General features: G+C 43.0%; 2 long non-coding RNA genes across 2 annotated transcripts in view; both read left to right on the top strand.

The window, feature by feature from the left end:
• The window catches only part of LOC309334118, a 589,555-nt gene that overhangs the window by 463,136 nt on the left and 103,113 nt on the right, over positions 1-23,306 (top strand). The window lies entirely within an intron of this gene.
• Positions 16,903-22,977, top strand: LOC309334094. The gene is made up of 5 exons (XR_014152867.1): positions 16,903-17,027; positions 17,501-17,614; positions 18,125-18,180; positions 19,791-19,886; positions 21,875-22,977. It is a non-coding gene; the product is annotated as an uncharacterized lncRNA (long non-coding RNA).

Below are 23,306 nucleotides of genomic sequence, written 5' to 3'. Positions count from 1 at the left end.
TCTTTTTGAAATTTGAACTAAATTTATTGCTTTGGTGATTAGGCAAATATTTCCAAATGCTAAATTTAATTATCGTAGAGCCCCCAAACCCCAACCTAGTCTGAACTCATAGCTGGCTACATAAGGTTTGTGTGTGCGCGCGCGCGCACGCACGCACGCACGCACGCGCAAGAACAACATAGTCCAAGAACAGCCCATAGGAAGAAATGGTTAATGTTTATACCAAATCTCCCAGAATAAAAATGGCAAGAAATTTGTAACTAGGGCCTAGTGCCTGAGTTTGCTTCTTTCCTCTTTCCTACCAGCTCCTTTTCCTTTTGTGCTGTAACTTTTAGATTGTACGCTTGAAGGCAAGGACTGTATTAATCATTCTAAGATGCTCTGGCAGCCTTTTATCCATAAAAAGAGGGGGAGGAATGTTAGGTGGTGAGAGGTCAGAACCTAACAGCTAGAAGTTGATCGTGTATATGGTGACCTAAGGCTTCATAAACCATACCTCAAATCTTGTCAAGACCCCGAGATAGGGTTCTTGTAGGCAGTACCATGGACACCTCAGTGTGAAAGAGCTCTGAAGGCTAGTCGTAGTCAGCACCATGGGCAGCTCAATGTAGACATTATTAGAAAGCCAAGGGAGAGGACAAAAAGTAGCTGACAAGCTGCAAGGTTGGATGTTCTGTTGCTCTAGCAATAGCTTAAGTCCCACAGGGAGTTTAGCTATTCTTCAGAAATAGCGGGTTACTCATGCTCTATCTCCTCAGAGGAATACTAGATTTAAACAGGAATGCAATATTTCAGTGATGGAGAACCTGTGGTCTTCCAGACACTGCAGAACTCTAAACCCCATAATCTTGAACTAGCTGGGGCTAAGGTGAGTTGGAGTCCAGAAACATCTGTGTGGCTATAGGTTCTCCATGCCTGTATTATGCTAAAAGTGTTGTCTGAACTGCTGTCCTGCATAGGCTCCAACCCATAGGAGTATCTGATGGGATGGTTACTTCAGAAACTCAGTCCCAAGGTGGTTCCTGAATCCAAACCTTCCCAACTTTCATGACATGGCATTCCTCCTTGGATAATTGGGATCTTGACAATGGAAAGTCTTGCTCATTGGGGGAGAAGGTATGGGTATTAATGGGTCAAAATGAACAAGGATAGCACCTGAAATGTTGTGAATGGAGCCCAATAGGATTTGGTAGCTCCTCTCAAGGGTTGCACCTGTTGGATTCTGCCATTTACTGGCTTTTCAAACATCAATAATGCTTGCTGGACTGAACATGACTACTTCTGCCAGACCATTAAATGTCCAACTGACTGGTTAGCAATTCTGACAAGCAACTGATGGGGTGGGGGATATTTTATTAAGTCACGCATGCATCCCATAGCAACTTGCTTAACTGACTCATATTGTCAAGGTGGCTCAAATCCTGCTAAAATTAGAAACTGCTTATGTAGGCAAGCATTCAGTTTTTCAGCTGCTAGGATGATCTGCAATTCCACCCAGTGGAAGACAGAGACAGGACTGCTTAGAGGCAAGGGGTTGGTGCAAAGATGTCTCTGGCTCATTTTAAATATGATGCTCTCTCCTATTTTAAATCAGAAATACACTATTTCTGGTTTACAGAGTCACCAGTTCTGTAAAAACACACATGTTCAGCCATAGAAAACAGAAGGCTTATTGCCACACACACAGTTTGGCACTACTAATTATTGGGAAAGGGATTATAAACAAAATTTGCTGGTATTGTATAACTAGGATGCAGCAACATTTAGAATATTGGTTAACGTTCTGGTTGACCTACTTTTTATTTTTTAAAAAAAGCTGTTGAAGCTTTTAAAAAGCATTATTAGGCTTATTGGAAGGAATTCTGAAGGATTTATGCCTTTTCCATATAAAAAGAGGAAAAGAAGTTGAGTAAATGCATGCAGAAATGATAGGTGCTTGCACAAATATGCCTGATATTGGTGGGCACATAGAGAGGATTCCCAACTTCCTATTTCATCTTGTCCTGCTTGCAGGCTTCCCATAGGCACCTAGTTGGCCACTGTAAGAACAGAATACTGGACTAGATGGGTCATTGGCCCAATGCAGCAGAATTCGTCACATATTTTGTATGAAACTTGATTCAGGACGAATGAAATTATATACCAGTACACCCCCAGTTGTGCAATGGACCCTACCTCAAATGAATTGAAAAGAGGGTTGGACAATTTCATGGAAGATAGGTCTTTCAGTACCTAGTAGCCATGATGGAGATGTGATGCCAGAGCTGTGAATAACAGTAGCTGCAGGAGGATAAGAAATGGAAGACGCCCATTGCTTACAAACCTTTCTGATGGACTACCTGGGGATTTGGTTGAACTCTGCAAGAAAGAGGATGCTTAATGAGATGGGCCTTTGATTTGATCCAGCAGGGCCCCATCATTAATCAAGACTTGCTATATGGGAGCTGCTTTGGAATAATTTATGATGTAAAGTTGTGTATACCGGTGTGCAGAACCTCTGCTCATAGGCCAAATGCAGCACCTAAGTTCTCTCTATCAAATCCTCATGAGGACCATCCCCAGTACACATCCTCTCCCCAAACCACACTTCTTTTTGGCCAAAGTTGTCCCACCAATGAGGTAGGGCGAAGCACATGTCCCAGGCAGTGGAAGTACAAGAGTCGGGACCCCACCAACCCCAACACTTCCATCGCATTGCAGAATGCTTCCTTTACTCACCAAGTTCCCTGGGTTGGGAAGACAAGTGGGAATGCCTTGTGGAACACTACACACACACACACCAAGTTTGGCGAGAGGCAAGAGCATTCCAGAACATGGAAGAGGTGTGTTGGTGGGGAGCAAGGGAGAAATGGATAGCACATTCCCATTTTGCCTCAGGTGGTGAAAAAGAATGGGTGACCCCTGTTACTGGCCTTGCTGCACATTCTCACAACCTCCTTAGATGGAATCCAAGAGTTCCATAAGCTCTGACAAAAGCCTCTTTCTTGTCTGGATAGAGGATAGAGAAGGGTATGAGTGTGTGCGCAGGTACAGCCCACCACCAGGATTTGGCCCCTGGAAGGGAGTGTGACCTTCAGGTTAAAAAGGTTCCCCACCTCTGGTGCATATGAATATTAATAAAATAAAATAAAATAAAATCAGTGCTTGGACTGCATTTCACCTGCTGGACCATAGCTCTCTGCCAGAGCAAATTTGAAAGCCCTGTTTTCACAGTTAAAAATAACCACCTAACTCTCTCCCAACTCCTCAAGTTTGGAAGCAACTTGAACCAAATATTTGAGGGGCTGTCGGCAATTTTTAGCTTTATTCCTCCGGGCTCCGAGTGTGTTTCAGTTGGTTCACGCGGAGGAACAAAACAAGGAGTGTATTAAAAATTCAAGCACTGGAGAAAATTACTGCGCTAATTATCTAAATGAGTTTATTAAAGCTGCGGGAGGCTCCTTCTGTGAACACAAAAGAAAGAAGGAGTAATATCCTGTTTAAAGAAGGCTTATACATTATTAATGGCCGTTTCTCAGAAAGTAGCAGTAGCAGCAGTGACCTTCTCAGGGGGAATATGGGGGGGGGCGGGGAGGAGAACAGAATCGATATTTACACATACATTACATACCAAAGTGGGCAAAGAAAAAAAGTAATTTACAAGAGATCAGGCTCAGAACTATTTGAGGGAGGGGTAAACTCAATACAACAAGACTTGTTTATTTAGGACACAGGTGAGGCCCTTGGGACTTTCCTCAGCTGAGTAAAACTGTGAGAATGCCTCTTACTTGCCTGGATGCAGGACAGAAAGTGTGGTGTGTGTGTGTGTGTGTGTGTGTGTGTGTGTGTAAACTAGCCTCCTGACCAGAGGTAAAGCGTGCATTCATTGCTCTACCCACTTTTGCCTCTGGAACTGCCCACCACTGGAATGTGGCTTCCAGGAGTTTGCCCAGAATGGAATGTGGTCCTTGGGTTGAAAAAGGTTACTCATATTTGATTCAGAAAAAGGGTGGGGAATCTTTCTCAGCTTGAAGCCCACATTTCCTTTTGGGAAAATCTCTAGGGTAGGGGTGGGGAAAATCTAAGGCCTTGGGGGGAGTGTATATGCAGGCACAGTTTTAATCCAAACTGCACCTCCAAATGTGCAGCTTGTAAAGGAACCAACAAGAACACTGTGTGGGATGGATGGTCCCATATCTTCTGTGAGTAGACAACTAACATACCATTGCAAAATTTCAGTTAAGAGACTAGATCTAGTGATTTTTAGCAATGTCATACTTACTTTTTAACACAGAGGGGGAGTTCTGCATGCTCAAAAGCTGCGCCTTTAGGAATACTGAAAATGTAAGATGCTTCAGCTTCAAGAGAATGGTATGCAAGTTCTCTTACGTACTATGGAACTTCAATGAAAACATAGCATGAGTCACTCCAGAACAAGTTATTGGATATCCAAATAATGTTTTCCATGTACGTACACAGAAAAAAGTAGATCTTGCAGAAAGGCAACATGGAGAGCTGCAGTGATGGTTGAATTGCATCCCTGATTATAATTATTGCATAATAAGGGGCATCACTATGAGGGGGCATGGCTGTGGCTATCGTGAAGGGACCCTGAACTTCTGACTTTGTCACTACAATACTGTTGTGTGCACACCTTACATTTAAAGCATACAAACCCTCCAATATCTCTGGGAATTGTAGTTTGTTGAGAATGGTGGGAACTGCAGCTCTGTAATGGGTACACTACAGTTCCCAGGATCTTTGGGGAGAAAACACACTTTAAATGTACAGTGTGCATTCAGTCTTATTCTTTGGAGACACTTTTTTCCTGTAGAAAAAGACTCATTCCAACCCCTCTCATCCATTAGAGTTGATCTTATTATGTCATCTCCAGCAGACAACAGAAGCTCAGTAAATAGGCAGAACATTCTTTCGGGAAATGGGGTGCAAAGTCCAAAGCACTGTATATGCCTTGCCACACAGTAGAGATTTTCATTCAACCACTGCAAGCTTATGAAACAGTCATCCCCCGCCCCAACACACACCTTCTATATTCTTCAAGCTGCACAGATCATTCAAATGTCAGTTCACTTTTACACTTAAGGAAATAGTGGGTTTTCTCAAAAGAAAAATAAAAAAGATGATGGATCACACTGTAAACATGTGTTTGTTATGCCATCTTTTCAGACTGATGCCAAGCTGCCCTCCACCTGCTTCACTGTCAGCGAGAGCTCAGAAAGAAACCTCATTTTGAGATGGTTTTTGTTGTTGTTGTTTTAGAAAATGAGACACCCTGGGTTTTTTTATATACTTTGGCTTCCCATTTTAACAGCCCCTTAAGGGAATATATAGCTCAGAGCCTCCAGACAGATGCCAGATGTAGCTGGGATGGTGAACAGATTGTGCTGCTGCTCAGAATATGGCTCAGTAGAGTTTTCATGCTGCAAAAACGATCAGAGGAAAAAATCAGAGATGCCATGTGGGATTGTTAAAAAAGTTTCTTCGGCCACAGAGAGGTAAACCCCAGGCTGACACGTTCACTCAATTACCTGCTGAGTTTCATGTAGGGGAGGTCCCAGAGCTTAGTGATGGAGTGCATGCAATGCCCCGTGTTCAGTCTGCAGTCAAAAAAATAATAGTAGGCTGCAGTGCTACCTGGGAACACCTAATGCACAACACTCTGAATTCCATGATGTTATCCTGAATTCCAGGATAAAAATGTGAAATGCCTATTTAACTTGTATTCATGTATTTCGAATATTCATATCCCATCTAGGCCTCAAACGGCTTACTACAATTTTTAAAAAAATCAAAATTCAAAACTTAAATTAAACTAGCACACCAGAGCAATACCTTTGGCACCAGCTTGGCTGCAGGTATTGCCAGAAGAAGGTGCACAAGACAGCATCCAAGCGTCTTAGGGATTTGTGTATCAACACTCCGGATTTGTGTATCTACAAGAAGACAGATTCATAGAAAAACAATGAAAATAATGAAAATAGGGCAATGAACAATTCATTATGGAACAACAGGCTATAGATCCAATACCAGATCTGAAACCAGATATGTCCTAATTAGTCTTAAGTCCTTGGTAAAGGTTTTCTCAACAGTCTCCTTGTGGGAATGTATCCAAATAATTTCTCTTTATACATCAATGGCTGATAAGAAATCTCTTAATTGAAGAGTTTTATTGTTCTTGTTCTTGTTTGAAGGGATGCTCACTGAGATGCAGACTAGGTGTTGGGGCTTTTGCTTTGTTTGTTTTTTTATGTAAAAAATGACCGTTCACCTTTTCTTCTTAAGACAAGATAGGCTGTGAAGCTGCTGAAAGTGTCAGGTCGAAGCCTTTCCAGCTTCCAATACCATTCCCCCCCAGCTGAATGACTGGGGCATCTGAAGCAGCATCTACTGAGATGTGTGAGCTCAGTCAAGGCATCAGACCGTCCCATATCATACCCCTCCAGCCAAGCTATGCTACACGGGTCTGGGCATGTAGACCAATTGTTGTAACATATAGCTGTGCCCAGGGCACAATGCTGTGCCCGCAGATGTACACTTTCTTGCAAGCTGCACCTGAAACAGACCAGCACAGGGGAGGGGAGATAAGCTTTTAGGCCATTCCAAGGAGGACATAACTCTTGCAGGCAGAGGAGTGCCAATGACCCAAGATCTTTATCTCAGCTGGGGAAAGACCTTACTTGAAGGCTGAGGTGGCTGCTTCAGTGATGAAACAGTGGGCAACACAATCCATGGGGTAATGGCCACAGGCAAGGAGGGCCTTCCTGAAAACCGCCATGAACTGACCCTTCAATAGGCAGGCTCCATTGGTGAGCATGAAGAGGGGGCCAGGGTCAGTAGGCCTACAGGCAAGAATCTTCCTTGTGTCAGTCACCAAAGAAGGTCCAGCACCACCCCCTTGCCATACAGGTTGGTTTTGGAAAACCATACACACATCTTAAGGGAAGTCTTGGAAAGCTGAAGGTCATTTAACCTCAGCCCCCAGGTGAAGAATGGCCCTGGGAATCTGTCCATGCACTCCCTAACTTATTGGGTTCCCAAAAAGGCCAGGGAGTAAGCGGCCTGAAAAAGTTTGGTCCTGTATTTTGATCAACAGGTGGAGCCTATGGATTCCCAGATTTCCCAGAGAAGCTCATATGTGACTAACCTCCTACTATCTAGGACTGGAGGGTGGCACCTACAGCAGCCCACCAGCAGCTTTCACACATGGAAAAAATCACAGGGATTAGGGAACCAGAATAATTTACATGCAAGGACATGGTTTCTGCAGCTAACCCCTGTTCCTTCAGGGGCACTAGGTACTGCAGAACTCCTTCCTCTGATGCGGGGTGGGGTGGGGGTTGCAGGAATCCAAGCCCACCCTGACACAAAACCTAAAGGCTTCAGAGGATGTCCATGCCCTGGAATATGCTTGAAATGTGGGCAGAGCAATGGGTTGTAATACTCCCTGCATCGCAAGATGCTTACAAGTGCCCACAGGTCCTCATGAAAGCAAACCTCCTGAAATCAAGACAGAACATCTGCTTTGCCGTTATTGAGGCATGGAACAAAACTGGCTGAAAAGGAGATGTTAGCCAGCAATGCCCACAACTTCTTGTCATCAGCCTACATGCTGCGCAACCACCACTGGACACTTTTGGCTTCTTCCTAAACCCTTCTCATTGCTGCCACCAACTCAGACACTGCCATCTTTGGCTGCTGTGGAGGCCTCTTCAGAGGCGTCATCACTCTCAGAACCCAGTGATGATTGAGGCTAGGGTTTTGCACTGTTGGACCAGAGGGACAAAGTCTTCCCTCTGATCTGCTCCCCAAGCAACACCCCCTGGAAAACCTGCAATTGGTTACAACCATGGGTGAGCCACAGCAGCCAGCACAACAGGTGAAGTGACGTCCTCCCCCTTGTTGCTCTAGAGCTAGGAGGTGGCTCCAATACACCACAGTTGTGATATCCTGCAACCCTGCTCCCCCTGCCCTCAAAACTGGTGGTAAGCGAACTATTCTGCAGTATAGACATTCTAAAAGTAAATATATGTTTGGGTGAGGAGGTAACATTGGCCTCTGAGTCAGATGAAACCGTGTCTCAATTTCCTCACCAGGCTAAAGTAAATCAGGAGAACTGAATGAGGCACACAATCATATTTTGCTGGCCTTCTATATATTCAAGCGAGGCCTGCAAGTTCTGAACAAACATCTCCTTTCGCTCTCTGCTCTTTGCACTTTGCATTGGAATCCAAAAGGGCTCCTGCATTGTGAAGAAAGAAAAAGAAAAAGAAAACCTTTCACAGGACTAGGCTGAAATTAAAGAGATACTAGGGAGAAGAATAAAACAAAGAATCCTGCCCACCAATTTTTTTTTTTGAGTTGGTTCTGAAACACAGCTTGCCCATCACTTCCCCCAGAAGCACAGTGGAATGGTAACATGGGTGATCAGCAGAGAAGCTGCCGGGAGCTGTCAGAATAATCTCCTATGGCTTTTAGCCACTGACAGATATGACAGGTACAATTTCTCATAGCTCCCCCTCCCCCCGCCCCATTACCACCGAATAGAAATGGGATAGAATGAAATTCCCCAACCATCCTTATGTTGCCTGTGGCACCTGGCTAAGAAACATCTTTGTGCAAGCAGGATGGGCAAGCAAGGACAATGAGTGGAGAGGAAATTTCCTGTTCTGCCAGTGCAGGCAGTTGAGAGCACACACCCCACAATGGGCTATTGACGTTTGCTTTTAATTTCTTTTTTTGCTTTTAACTCTTAAGGATTTTATTGTTCAGTTTTGTGTTTTTTTACAGTGTTGCAATCTGCTGTGATATATCTTTATGATACAGCAGAATGTAAATAATTTTTAAATTTAAAAAAAAAGTCTCTTACTGCCTCCATTTCTTCCCCTTCTATTTGCCAGGAGGTGATGGGACCAGTGGCCATGATCTTCATTTTTTTTGATGTAGATCATGGCCACTGGTCCCATCACCTCCTGGCAAATAGAGGGGGAAGAAATGGAGGCAGTAAGAGATTTTACCTTCTTGGGCTCCATGATCACTGCAGATGGTGACAGCAGTCACGAAATTAAAAGACGCTTGCTCCTTGGGAGAAAGGCGATGGCAAACCTAGACAGCATATTAAAAAGCAGAGACATCACCTTGCCAACAAAGGTCCGTATAGTTAAAGCCATGGTTTTCCCAGTAGTAATGTATGGAAGTGAGAGCTGGACCATAAAGAAGGCTGATCGCCGAAGAATTGATGCTTTTGAATTCTGGTGCTGGAGGAGACTCTTGAGAGTCCCATGGACTGCAAGAAGATCAAACCTATCCATTCTGAAGGAAATCAGCCCTGAGTGCTCACCGGAAGGACAGATCCTGAAGCTGAGGCTCCAAGACTTTGGCCACCTCATGAGAAGACTCCCTGGAAAAGACCCTGATGCTGGGAAAGATGGAGGGCACAAGGAGAAGGGGACGACAGAGGACGAGATGGTCAGGACTCTATCCAGGGCTGAAGAGACCCTTAGTAAAGCACCACCTGCTGGGACTCCTCCTTCTTCAGTGACTCTCTGGTTGTAGATTTACATGGCATCACTGGTGAAAGTTGGGAATAACTTCCATTGTAAATACCCCAGAAGAGAGAATTTTCTAGCAAGCTATACCTTGCTAAACACCATGATTAAAGATCCTGGATCCCTATTCTCTTTTCCATCTGGTTGCCCTAATTTGACCTGGGGGAAGAGCCATCACTGGACTCTGTTTTGCTGCCATGGAGCTGAAAATGTGTCAAAATAAAATGGGTGCTGTTATGTGTGCCGGTGTGGTTGCTCGAGAGCAAACAGGCAAAACTCCCCGTTGGTCTTTTCAAGGCTTTATTATCTGTCCAAAAAGTTCACAATGCAGATCGACTCAATTCCACGTCTGCTCAGTCGCTAGCAGAATCTGGAAGTTGGCGGTCCTTAAACTTTCCCCAGCAGAGTAGTCTTTTGACTCCCATCCTACACCTCCCCTCGCTCGCTCCCCTCAACTGCACAAAGAGGGCATGGGGAGAGGGGGACCTGCCTCTCCCCCCCCCCGCTTTCTTCATGCTCGATGCTGTGGCCCTCCCTTGCATCCTCCGAGCCCTGCACCCCTCCCCCACTGGAGGCGTGGCTTTCCTCCTCTGCGGAGGAAGTGCTGCTTCTCACAATCTTTGGAGGCTCCCTGTCACCCAACTGCCCTTCCACCTCTCACCTCTGAGCTGATGGCAGTTCCCTGACAGGTGCATTCCCAAGTCTTTTTTCTTTCTTTCAAGCAGACATCCTTCTTATAAGCAATTGAATGTGTACCTCATTGCTTTTTAGGTAGCAGATGCACCAGACAGGCTGAAGGGAGGATGGAACAGACTTTTAACATTGGGGGGATAATAAATTAGTCAGGTTTGGGTCTGTTACAAGGAGTAACTAACTTTACCGCTGCCTAAAAGTCCAGGGAAAGAAGTTGGCAATCCTCACAGCAGATGTTGAGAGATCACCTACTAACTATCAAGTGAATCGATGCTCATCCCCATACATATGTTTTCAGTGGCTCGTGGGTATCTGACGGTGACCTATATATCAGAGCTCTTTAAAAATGATGGCATTGCCATCTGCATTGCTTAAAGTTTCTGAACTTATTCTGTGAAGTCAAGTTTATTGACAGAAAGCTTTTGCTGGGCTACTAGGGAGTTGGTGACATGTTCCAAAATGATGCCTTGGTGTTTTCCAGGAAAGTAGCTTTAGATGAATTTATCCTACAAGATACAGCAGCATAAACAAAGTAAAGCACTAACAGACATGAAAAGAGAGTGGTTGCCCAGGCTCCTGGCCAAAATCAGTAACAGGTGTGTTTACTTGCAAGTAAAGAAGTAATCCTTTATCATTTATTTATTTATTTATTTATTTATTAAATTCATCAGTCATTTTATCTTGCCCAGGGCAACCCAAAGTGACCTAAAACAAAACAAACAGACAACAAACCCCACATAGATACAGCAAAATCAATAGGAAAAAAGAAATGCCATAAAAACATCTCACTCACTTCTAAAAGGCCACAGATAGAAGGCCAAAGGCCTGGTTATAGAGGAAGGCTTTTGACTGGTGCCTAAAGATATATAACAAAGGCTCCAGGTGAGTCTCTCTGGGGAGAGCATGCCACAATTGGGAAGCCACTGCAGAAAATGGCTGTTCTTGTGTTGCCACCCTCCAGACCTCTAATGGAGGGAACACATGAAGTAGAGCCTCAGAATGTGAGGCGGTCCTTGAGATATTGTGGTATTGAGCCATTTAAGGGTTTATAGGTCAAAAACTGCACTTTGAATTGGGCCTGGAAACTAATTTGTAGCTAGTGTCGTTTGTCCAGGATTGGTGTTATATGTTCAAACCATCTTGCCCTGGTGAGTAACCTGGCTGCTGAATTCTGCACCAGCTGAAGTTTCTGAACTGTCGTCAGAGGCAGCCCCATATCTAATATATTGTAGTATTCTAACCTATAGCATTCTTACCAGAGCATGGACAACATAAGTTAGATCATCCCTATCCAGATAGGGGTACTCCTGGGCACAACTTTTGGAAGGCACTCTGTGCCACAGAGCATCAAGGGGCAGCAATGGATTCAGAAGTATCCCCAAGGTGCATACCCACTTCAGAGGGAGCGTAATCCCATTACAAATAGGCAACCTCCTACCTATCTGGTCTAGGGAACCACCCACTATTATAAACAGTCTAATGGTATAAACTCTGTGGCTGGGAAAAAGCAGAATCTACTCAAGGTCTTGTTACAAAGCAAAGGATTAGCAACAATCAGTTTGATCCAGGAGCAAGGAGCAAGGTTCAGGAGAATGCCTTTAGGAGAAAGAGTTCTAAGGCTGCATGGGAGCTGTCAAGTTGTTCCAACAAGTTTCCCTACCTGCCAAGTTTTTAAACAGAGGCAGAGAATGTTCAGTTACTTATGAAAATCACTGTGGGAATCCCTGGCCTGCAGGCAAGCACTCTGTCTATTGAGGCAAGTCTCCTCTTTTCTCTTGATGTGCTGCCTCCCTGGGAGACAGAGCTGGACTCAGCTTCCCCCATGAATATGCCAGAAGAATGGGCTTCATCAAGGGAGCTTTCCTGCATAGTTTTACCACCCCCTCCCTTCCTCTCACACAGATTCCTTGTTCTTAGGTGTCTCCCCACTCCTGGTCTGAGACAGAGTGCTCAGCAGGAACCATGACAGTGGCTGTGGTGGATGTAGTTAACTCCTCTGTCCAGTGAATCCAGGCTTTCTTCAAAGCAGGTCTCAGCATTTGCTGGATTGCCAGGGTAATTGGGAGACCTTTTGCCCTGGTAAATGAATGAGGTGATAAGGAGGCTTTCAAGTTTATTGTAACAGATTTGCACACAGCAAGTCGTGAAATAAGAGCAATTGTCAAGCAAAGCCTGGGTTCAGCTTTCCATTCCTTTGATACAATTCCTACTTCACATTAGCAACTTAAATAGCAACACTTCTTCACAAGAATGATTTCATTTCTAATTAAGAGGTTGCATTTCAGTGGACTAAAATAGGTTTTGTTAAAGCTCAATATCTTTTAAATGTTGAATTAATGCTGTCAGAAATATGTTATCTGAGCTTACTCCCAGAAAACTGTGTATAGGCTTGATATTTTGCTGTTGCTAATAAATTGAATATCAAGCTTCCCTTTGATGTGTGCGCATGTGCAAAAATAATAGATCAACACATCTGCTTGATTTTTGGACTTTCCCTGGGGATGTGGTGATAGGGAATATGAAGATGAGCTCCTACATGCTCAGATTTACCAGCACGGCACTGCTTATAGGTGTTCCGGAAGCTGTGGTTACAATATCCCTGTCTTCCTTATTATCCTCATTGTATCATCTATAGAGGAATACCCTGTGTGCTTTCAAAGTGCTGATGAAGCTTTCAGCAGTGATTGGCTGAACTCCTTGATGCGCTGCCTTGCATTTTTCATAATCTGCAAATACAGCATAGATGAACAAATGGGATTTGCCCTGAACCCCACCCTAGATCTCCCTTAAGCTGCTACCCTGCACCCTCCTAATGATGGTAGCATGAAAAGAGTCCCCCAGATGTGCACTATGCAATGCCTGCATGCTGCCCCTTCAAACCAAAATACAATTGGTAATGTCAGATATAAAAGCCCCAAAATCCCACCGCTTAGACACACACTCCCTCCTGTGCTGTTACTCTCCCCCAGCACACACTCTTGTGTGTCACTGGGATGTCATGCGTCTATCTTCCAGCATTTCCGTAACATAGTAGAAGGCATATTCTGACTGATATTTTGATGTCTCTTTATGAAAGAAATAAAACTCCTTTTTTTAAAAAAAGCAAGCCGCAAAACCCCGAAGCAAGCCTCCTAATCTTGCCCACACATCCTTCCTTCTGTTCCCCAGAGAGTGTCCCTGGGAGAATCCATACACAAAAATAGACAGCAAAGCTTCAAATCCCACTTCTAAGACCGGCTTGGCTGCCAGTATTTAATGATCACTACCTCTGCCACCATGGAAATTGAATGACTCATCAGTTTATCTTTGCAGGTAGCACCAAATTCAAAAGTGTTCCTGAGATCAGTAAAGTTTCCTACTGGTTTCAGCAATAACAAAATCTGGGGATGCATAACAAGCAAGAGGCTTATGAAACTCCTTCAGTGTTACAAAGTACTTGTTCTCAGTGAGCAATATAATCAATAGACCGAGTTTAGAGTCTATTCCGCTTCGTTTTGAAGGTTGCTCTATTTCAAATTCATCTTAGATTTTCCAAAGCCTGCTTTAATTTCAGCACCTTAGCATAACTCGGCTATTTGTGACTGTGTCAGTTAAGCCCTTGTGGCTGAGTTTTGCAGAGAGAAAGGAGATGAGGAACTCAAGTCTCAGCTGTCCCTTAAGAGTGGGGTTTAACTAAGGATTTAACTATTGGGGAGGGCCATAGCTCATTGGTAGAGCACATTCTTTGCATGCAAAAGGTCCCAGGTTTGCTTTGCTTCAGGCTGAGTCTCACTTTGGTTTGCTGAAACATCAGGTGTCTGACCGCTACGCAAGTCAGTAGAGACTGTCTTGTCCTCATGGGTGTATATGGGAAGAAATAAAATATTCACCCCATATAAAGCCACTAAGGTGGGCAGCAAGGACTCTGATACCTCAGTGGTGCCTCATTGGTCCTTGGTAGAAGGTAGACTTATCCTTCCACCAGCCATTTTTTGGGGGTACAGCCCCTCTCCCACCTTGTGCAAGGTGAACAAATGATTTCTAGTTCCTTATGGACATTAAACTGTGTAGATCTTCAAAGCCTCAGTAGCCAGTGAGCGGCCATTTAATTTAATGATTGCTCGGTGTTGCTTTTACATTTTTCTATGTTGCTGTACACTGCCTCAATGTTTTCCACTAAATAAAATATAATTTATAAAAACCTTATGAAGCCATTGGTTTTCCATTTCATAGAATCATAGAATTATAGATTTGAACAAGATTCCCCAAGGGTCATCTAGTGCAACCCCCTGCAATGCAGGAATCTCAGCTGAAACAGCCAATCTCTTCTTAGAAACCTTCAATGAAGGAGAGACCTCAGCCTCCCAAGGGAGTCTGTTCTACTGCCAAACAGTGTCATGAGACAAAGGTTTTTGAGAGCAGAAGCAGTAAGGCCTACAAGGCATACACAATCATTCAAACCTGCTAACTGCTAACTGTTAACAGCAAACTGCTAAGTCACTGTGACTTATGACTCATCTCCCTATAAAACAGGGATCGGCAACCTAAGGCCCATGGGCCACAAGCAAACCATGGGGGTCATTTAACCAGCCCATGAGCCACCCCCGAACCAAGCCACGCACTTGACGCATCCCCGTGCACTGCACTAAACCAGCACAGCACAGTGACTTGATTCCACAGCACCGGAAATCGCGGACGGGCATGCTCAGGCACATGTGTGGTCCGGGCCCCGGAGGGATCTCCGCTGGGAGTGAACTGGCCCAGGCGAGGTAAACCTTGCCGACCCCTGCTATAAAAGTAGCCAGCCTCTCTGTGTGTCTTGGCCAGTGTGTGTGTTGTGTTGTTGCAGACAGAGTGGCTCCAGGACTCTAGTAAATCAGTAACTAAGACTGTGCCTCTGTGAAGAGTCAGATAGCTGCTATGAGCACTCTGTGTATGCTCTTTAACTATGCTGTTTCTGAACAACTTTCTTTTTCTCAAGTAAAAGTTTTATTCTGTTTATGAAGAAGACTCTGTGTTGATTAATTTACCACTGCACAACAAACAGCTCATACTTTCAGAAAGTTCTTCCTGATGTTTAGTCAGATCTCCTTTCTTGTAACTTGAATTCATTGGTTCGAGTCCTGCCCTCCAGAGTGGTAGAAAACAAGCTTGCTCCCTCTTCCATGTTACAGCCCTTTAGATATTTGAAGAAGGCTATCCGATTTCCTCACACTCTCCTCTTTTCCAGGCTAAACATACCCTGCTCCTTCAACCATTCTTATTAAGGTTTGGTTTTCAGACCCAGGATCATCCTGGTCTCCATCCTCTGCACATGTTCCAGCTTGTCAGCATCCTTCTTACATTATTATTGGAAAGGTTTTCACACAGCTGTTGGAATCACAAAGAGATAACACCAAAGACTTAACACCAGTTAAGTCACACTCGATGTGGCCTCATTGAATTTAATGAACTTATGTTCCTTGAATTCACTAAGCAAGATGGAACAATATGCTCTTATTCAATATAAGGTAGCTCCCTATGTTCCTAATAAGTGGATGGCGTCCATGTGTTTGTGTGGTGTCATAAAGATTATTTATGTGCAGTGTGTTACTAATACACCACATAAATACCAATACACTGGTATGCTATGTTCATGTTCTCTGTAGGCATCTTGGGGGGCGGGTGACAGAACCCATAGTTATACTTAAATAGTTATCAATAGGTCAAAATACTTACTGCTCTTGGCAAAAGAAAATGGCTAGCATGCAAACTAGTTAATTACATTGTGAAGTTTAATAAATAATACAAATCCAACCACATCCTGCATGCTTTCACCATAGCCATAGTAGGTTTCGAAGGCATCATTTTCCATTCATTGTTTCCATTCTGCTGCAGTTTGTCTTCCACCAAGACCTATGCCATTTGTCCCACTGTCTGCTGTGATGAATGTATGCAATTTCATAGTTAATCCATAAATTATGTTACCACATTATTCCTTCTCATTCATTTTGAAACACAATGTGAATGCTGAGAAAACATAATAAATTATGTCGCATTTGTGGATGGAAAGCAACAGCAACAGCAAATACTGATTGCATTCTCTGGCTATCTATTACAGATGTGGGATAAAGAAGCAAACATTGGACATTTCCACTCTGACATCCCTTTTCTTTATGATTCTCCATTGTGTATTCTGTCATTTTTGAGCCAAACATTTTGCCTTAGCAGGTGGAGTGTGCGAGACAGCAGGCTGTGTTCTGCCTGGTGCCTTAGTGTCTACGAGCATTGACTTGTGTGCATATGTGCTAGGGACAAAATATTTATTTACTCCCCTACAACAGATTTCTGTACCAGTGACACAGAGGAAGGTCCTGAGTCTTGAACACTAACAATGGCTTAACAAGGCATCTCAAAATAGGTTTAAAATGAAAATAGTGATTTACAGAGACCAGGAAACAAATAAAAATAAAAATAGACACTGTGCCTGGTGAACAGAGATGGCTGGAGTGCATGGCCTTCATACAAGGCCCCATAAAAATATTCTGGCTGCTATAGCATCATTCAAAAAGGCAGCAGGGGAGGGGATATCCACTTCACAATAAACATGTTGCCATAGACTGTTTCCAGCTACAGCAGTCAGTGGGTAATCATAAATACACACATACCCACTTTGGGATTGTGTGTCCGACAGCAAAGGTCAATGCCGTCAGAAAATAACTTGTGCCATGTTTTTCTAGAGATTGATCTCTTGGCATATGGGAAAATAAAACTGCACAGACCGAGAGAAGCAAAGAAGGAGGAAGGAGGGGAAGGAGGAGAAAATCCAAAGTAAATGGATTTAAATCCAAAATTAAAATTTAAAATAAAATTTAAAAAGAATAAAATAAAAACAACAGTCTCACATTACATTAGCCGCAAGTCCACTCACCTTTTCTAGTGGGCTGCATTGCAGCCAGGCAGCCAGGACCCTGCAGTGATCTAGCAGGGGCTGGAGAGTTGACACCCCCTTCCATGTTGTCCTGGCCACATTGCTGGTGTTGAGTGATGGCCCTCCTCTCTTGCCCTGTCGCCAGATCTGGTTGGATCTCCTGTGTTATTCTGCAGGCTGCATTCACTCAGATAACCAATAAAGTAACCAATAAAGTTGTGGCCTATTTGAACCCATAAACCAAAATGCTTGTGCCCTTGTGTTTATTATCCATTAGGGAACTGTGGGTTATGGGGCGTTGGCATGCAATCCATCTGTACCCTGTAGCTTTTAACGAAATATTCTTCCTTGATTCTCTTTTTTCTCAAACCAGCTTCCATGTGATTCAGAAATGGAAACCACACAGTGGTGTGAACAGTTCAGACAGCTTTTGCCCACAGGTTGATGAAAACGTCGCTGAATTGGATTTCAGCAGAGGTACAGACAGGTGCTGTTATCCTCGCCCCTGTCCTGGTGTGGAAAATTGACTTGGAAATGGGGGGGGGGGGATGTTGAAGCATTGCAAGCTGCTAATGTGAACATACCCTAAGTCAATCTCAATTTAAGCCTTTGTTAATGGGTGAACTTTCAAAATGAGAGGTGGGTTGTTTTTAGTTAATGTTCCCTGTGTTATTCCTCAGCGCATTTAATGGAGGTGAAGGGTCAGTTTTGTTAACACAAAAGGCCAGGGATTTGCTCCCATTTTCCAATTTCATAGTTACAATGCCAATTGATGTAAGGTAATAAATCCCCTAGAATCTTTTGACATTTGCTACATTATACAGTACTTAATCCTCCTTCAGGCTCCCTTACTATTTCCCCCAGAAGCTATTTTCCTGCTAGTGCAGTCCAAGACTTGAAAAGTCAGCTCAACCACCCAGGTGTTACAACTCGATAATGGATGGGTGATGTGCTATAATAAATAAACAAACACTTCAGAATTCTATTTCCTTTACAGTTAAGGCCAAGACATCTATATAAAGACCTTTGGATCCAGCAGATTGGTTCACAAATGTAAGTATCACAATTACCCAATAACTTGTGCAATAGGCAGAAGGTTGTAATGCGGTGCAAATATTTCAAAACACATCCTAGCTACTGCAGGGGTGTGTGTGTGTGTCTGAAAGCAATACCCTTTCCTATAATCTTTCAGCTATCAAGGTATGAAATCTGCCCATAACAAGAACAGCAAATGGCCAAGCACAGAGTACACCAGGACCCATGTGAGACAGAAAATTGAAATGGAATCCAATACAACCTCAGATTGGGTGATAGAAGATTTGCAGTGGCAGCCAGGAAGGTGATTCTTCAAATGAGTCAAGTTACACATGCATGTGACACCTTTCATGCATTGAACAATCTTGAAATTAGCAGAGGATTTTTTTCCCCCATCCCTAAGAACATAAGAAGAGCCTGCTGGATCAGGTCAAAGGCCCATCTAGTCCAGCATCCTATTCTCACAGTCAACAAACAAATGCCAATGGGAAGTGTGAAAGCAGGACCTGAGCCCAACAGCACTCTCTTCATTTGTGACACCCAGCAACTGGCACCAGTTGCTACCCGGAAGTGTGTAAGAGGGCAGGACACTAATAGACATAACCAGAGAGGCTGAAGCTGATGGAAATGAGCTCACACAGAAAATTCCCAAACTTGATGGGTCACAGCTCAGACCTTCATGGGTACATTGCCCTGAACCTGAGTAACCAAATGTTTTGATAGGACCTCATTGATCAAACACCACAGGTGGAAGCACACCAGGTGGGAGACTCTGGAAAAAAGGCCAAGTGTCCATCTTCAAGGTAAAGTGATGTTCATTTAAGAATCTTAATTTAGCAACAAAGAGTTAATCCTGGTATAGCTTGTCTGGGGTTCTACCTGCTCTCAACATTTGTTGGAGGAAGTTGCTCACCCAGAGCTATATGTGATCCTGTATTTAGCACATTCCTATGTTCTGTGACCTGAATGTTGATGAAAATCCAACACTGAGAGCAACAACAAAACGGACTTCTAGGAATTGAGAAGCCTGGTGATCCCATTTCCCCTGTACCTTAACAGATCAGAAGTTCTCATACAGAACTGTTGTGAGAATAAGTGAGATAATGAAAGGTTGATACAGGTTCTGAACACTATCCACACCAAATTGCTTGATTACCTGGTTTAAAAGAACTGAAGTATAAATCCTGAGCCCACTGACGGCCACACTTGTGGTAGTTGCTGAATTATGAATATCACTGGAGCTTGTTGGCCAAGCTTTGTGGTACTTTGAATCTAGTGCGAGAAACATTTGAATGACAAGTGAACACTGGTCTGAAATGGTGTAGCACAATAGCTAAGAAGCTGAGGAGGTCCTTATTTTTAATTAAACCTCTCGCCAGGATTGAATTTACAAAACTGGATAAAGCAAATTACCCTTGCTTACCCTCAATTCTACCACTCCTACAGCATAGCTAAAATGATTGTGACCTACCCTATGGGATAGTTGTAAAGATTGCAACATAAACAAATATACATGGATTGCTGTGAACACTAATCACAAAATATAAATGTTTGATGGAATTCGCATTTGTTTTATTTTTCTTTACTATATTTTTGCCTGCCTTTGATTTGAACTCTAATCTCTGCAGTTCCTGTGGTTGATCAAGCACACAGTCCTGTTTGTTCAAAAATAGCTTGCTGGTTTGGTTGTTCTTGCAGATTTTGTGCAGATTATTGCCTGTCACGTAAGTACTAAATCAGCACTTTCCCATCTTTTATTGTTTTAACACAGCAGTTTATGCTGATTTTATTATTCCCCCCCCCCCCTCTTGGATCAATATGAATTCATTCTTGATGGAGAAAATGAGTCATGTCACAAGGTTTCTGCCAGCTAATGACGTTGTCAAGCTCTGAACAATGCCTTTCTTCATACATGGAGTGAGCCATTGGATATCCTTAAATAGACTATTTGAAGTACAGTGGTACCTCGGTTTATGAACTTAATCCGTTCCGGAAGTCCATTCTTCAACCAAAACTGTTCTTAAACCGAGGTGCACTTTCCCTAATGAGGCCTCCCGCCACTGGTGCTCTTCCACTGTTCGGCTTCCGTTCTTAGACCGAGGTAAAGTTTGCAAACCAGGAGTTTGCACTTCCAGTTTTGTAGAGTTCATAAACCGAGTTGTTTGTAATCAGGGCTGTTCTTAAACTGAGGTACCACTGTATACTCAAGTGTGAACTGTACAGGCCTTAGTCTTAATCAGAGGGGAGGTTGCAAGCCTTTGCCTGTCCCTTTAAGGAAACAAGGTATCCCATTAAATGAATCCTTTAAGAGATGCTCCTGTTTGGACATCCAGTTGGGGTCTGGGGCCATAGCTGTCCTTTTAGGCAATCTCTGTGTGGAGTTCTTCTTTGATGTATGTCATAGGTCTCCCTAACCATTGAATTTAACCCCTGGGAGAATCAACCAGCAGATGGGCTGGTTGATACAAGTTATGCCCAATACCTAATCCAAAGACACTTATATATGTAATCAATGACACTGGAGCCTAATTTGCACCAAAAGAAGGTTGCGTGGTCATATAATCCCTATTGCGGGGACGCAAGTCACGGCACCTGGGCACGCAAGGGATATTCCTATTCTGTGAGCAGAACAGTTCCCATGCTGTGTTGGCTACAACCCTATGCAACCCTATACAACATAGTCTGGGAGAAATTTTCTAATGCAGATTAATGCAGAAATGGAATGTAATCGAATTATGTGCAAAATGTACCAAAATAACGTGAAATCAGAATAGCATCATCCAGCCCTGTTTTGCTTTTGTGGCTCCAAATTTGCTCCTCTGCCTCTTCAACCTCTTTGGTATCTCAGGATATCAGACTCTTTTTTTGGGGGGGGGAATACTTACATTTAAAATATTTATTCTAGCAATAACTGTACAAATAAGACCCATTTTATTGGCTTATTTTAATGTTTTGCCTTTATATTTTTTCTAGAATACCCTTTATAGAAAGAGGCTGTCCATGCAAAGACTCAAAGGTCAAATAAGTCTCTGATGTGTTCTTTTATTGTACTTTCTGCCTTTAATCAGGAGGTTAGAGAATGCATAATTTAGCACATTATGAGCCAGTTTCTCAGCTGATCTTCAGTATTTTCCTTGAGAGGAACCACTGCATTATTTCTGAGCAGGTGGTCAAATCTCTGAAATCTGCCATGCTCCTTTCCTCTCTCTTAGGTCTGCTAGGATTGTTAGTTCTTAGCTAGAAAGAAAGAAAGAAAGAAAGAAAGAAAGAAAGAAAGAAAGAAGAGTTTTCTTGAGTCTGTTTTTTTACACTTTGTTGTATTTTGTCTTATTGAACAGCTGACCAAAAACACCTGACTGAATGACTGACTAGTTAGTTAATTAATTGCATTAGTCAATTAACTGATAAAATATTTATAAAACTGAAAAAGAGCTCTCCCTTGCTAGATCCGGGCAACTTATTATTACTGCTTTGGGGTTAATCAAAATTATGGAAAATCCTTTTTATAAAACACTTCTGCAGCAGATTCTAATTTGCTTTTCCTGTTTGGGCAACAAGGTACCGATAACAGAACTGCTAAATTGCTCCCTGGTGTTAATGTCTCAATGGCCTTTTCACCTGCAGATCTATCATGTTATTCTTTATAAAATAATGTATTACACTGTCCTCTTTCCTTTTTCAGACATGCTAAATTGTTTTGTGTCATTCGCAGGCATATTTCATGATTACATTATCAAACTGTTGATGCCTATGGAGGAATCCCAAAGCCATGAAAAAGCACACAGAGATGTTCCTTTCCTCTCTCTCTTTTTTTAACTGGTTATGTCAAGTGGTTAATACTGCTGTTACTCAGATAGCATAAAAGCACATATTGTATGAAGCACATATTGCATATGATTGAAAAGTGTAATGTTTTTATCTTGGTTTGCAAACTATCAGGAGAGAATATTAATAAATGGGCAGTCACATATTGGTCTTTTAGAAAACAACAAGGATGAAAAAGGCTGAGTCTCTCTCTCTCTGCTTGAAGCTAAGCAAAAAGAATGGGTCCAGCATTTCACTAGAGCCTACTTGGAGCCTTGCCAGATTAATACTGGAAAACTGAGTTTGCTATGCAGTAAATCTTTTAGGGAAAATTTATAGGGTCTTATTTCATTCTTCTGGGATTTCAATTGGCACATATCAGCTTGTCAGCAGAAAAGGAGTTTGGGTTACCTGTGTGATTACCCCACCTTACCCCAGAAATCACAACTGTAAGGTAGAAAACCAAACAAAAAGCAAATGCCTAACTTTTTTTATATCAAGGTTTGGTATGAAGAAAAGAAAAGAAAAACCTTAGGCAGGGCAAAAAAGCAAGCTGTGGCAATTTCAGACAGGAAGATGACCCCAAACCAAGAAAGCTTTACTGACAGGGAGAGAGAAAAGAGAATGGAATTCCAGGTGCTGGGAGAGCAGTTCTTTCAGACCCAACAAACCTCATAAACATTCTTTTTTGAGAGCACTATAAACATGAGAAATATGGTGTGTCATCGTCGTCCCCCCCCAAAAAAACCCCCCAACAACCCCAAAGAGCATTTACGTTAACAATGAACAATACCTTAATGGTCCAAAGTAGAATCCTACCAGAACAATAAAATCCTGTAACACCCTAATTTAAATGAAGCCTTCTGAGGAATGGTTGAGGAAATTGGATATGAGTCTGGAAAAGAGGAGGCTGAGAGGAGACATGATTGCCATCTTCACATGGAAGAGGGAACAAGCTTGTTTTCTCCTGCTCTGAAGGGTAGGGCCCAAACCAATGGCTTCAAGTTACAAGAAAGGAGATTCCAACGAAACATCAGGAAGAACTACCTTACAGGAAGAGCTGTTTGGCAGTGGAATGGACTCCCATGAGAGGTGGTGAACTCTCCTTCATTGGGGGTTCTTCAGCAGAGGTTGAATGGTCATCTGTCATTGATGTCTTCATTGAGATTCCTGCACTGCAGGACGTTGGGCCCTTGGGTCCTTTCCAACTGTATGATTCTATGAAACTGTGTTATTCTCAAAGGACTGATACTAAGTCGGAGGGGAGAAAGCCAATAAGACAGGAAAAAATATCAATTCCTTCTCCCTTCTGAATCTTGAATTATTCCCTAGAACCAATA

The sequence above is a fragment of the Podarcis erhardii genome (genome assembly GCF_964252035.2).
Source record: "Podarcis erhardii genome assembly, chromosome: Z".
NCBI classification, from domain to species: domain Eukaryota; kingdom Metazoa; phylum Chordata; class Lepidosauria; order Squamata; family Lacertidae; genus Podarcis; species Podarcis erhardii.
The sequence above is the reverse complement of the archived record's forward strand: the minus strand, read 5'-3'. Positions and strand labels throughout refer to the sequence as shown.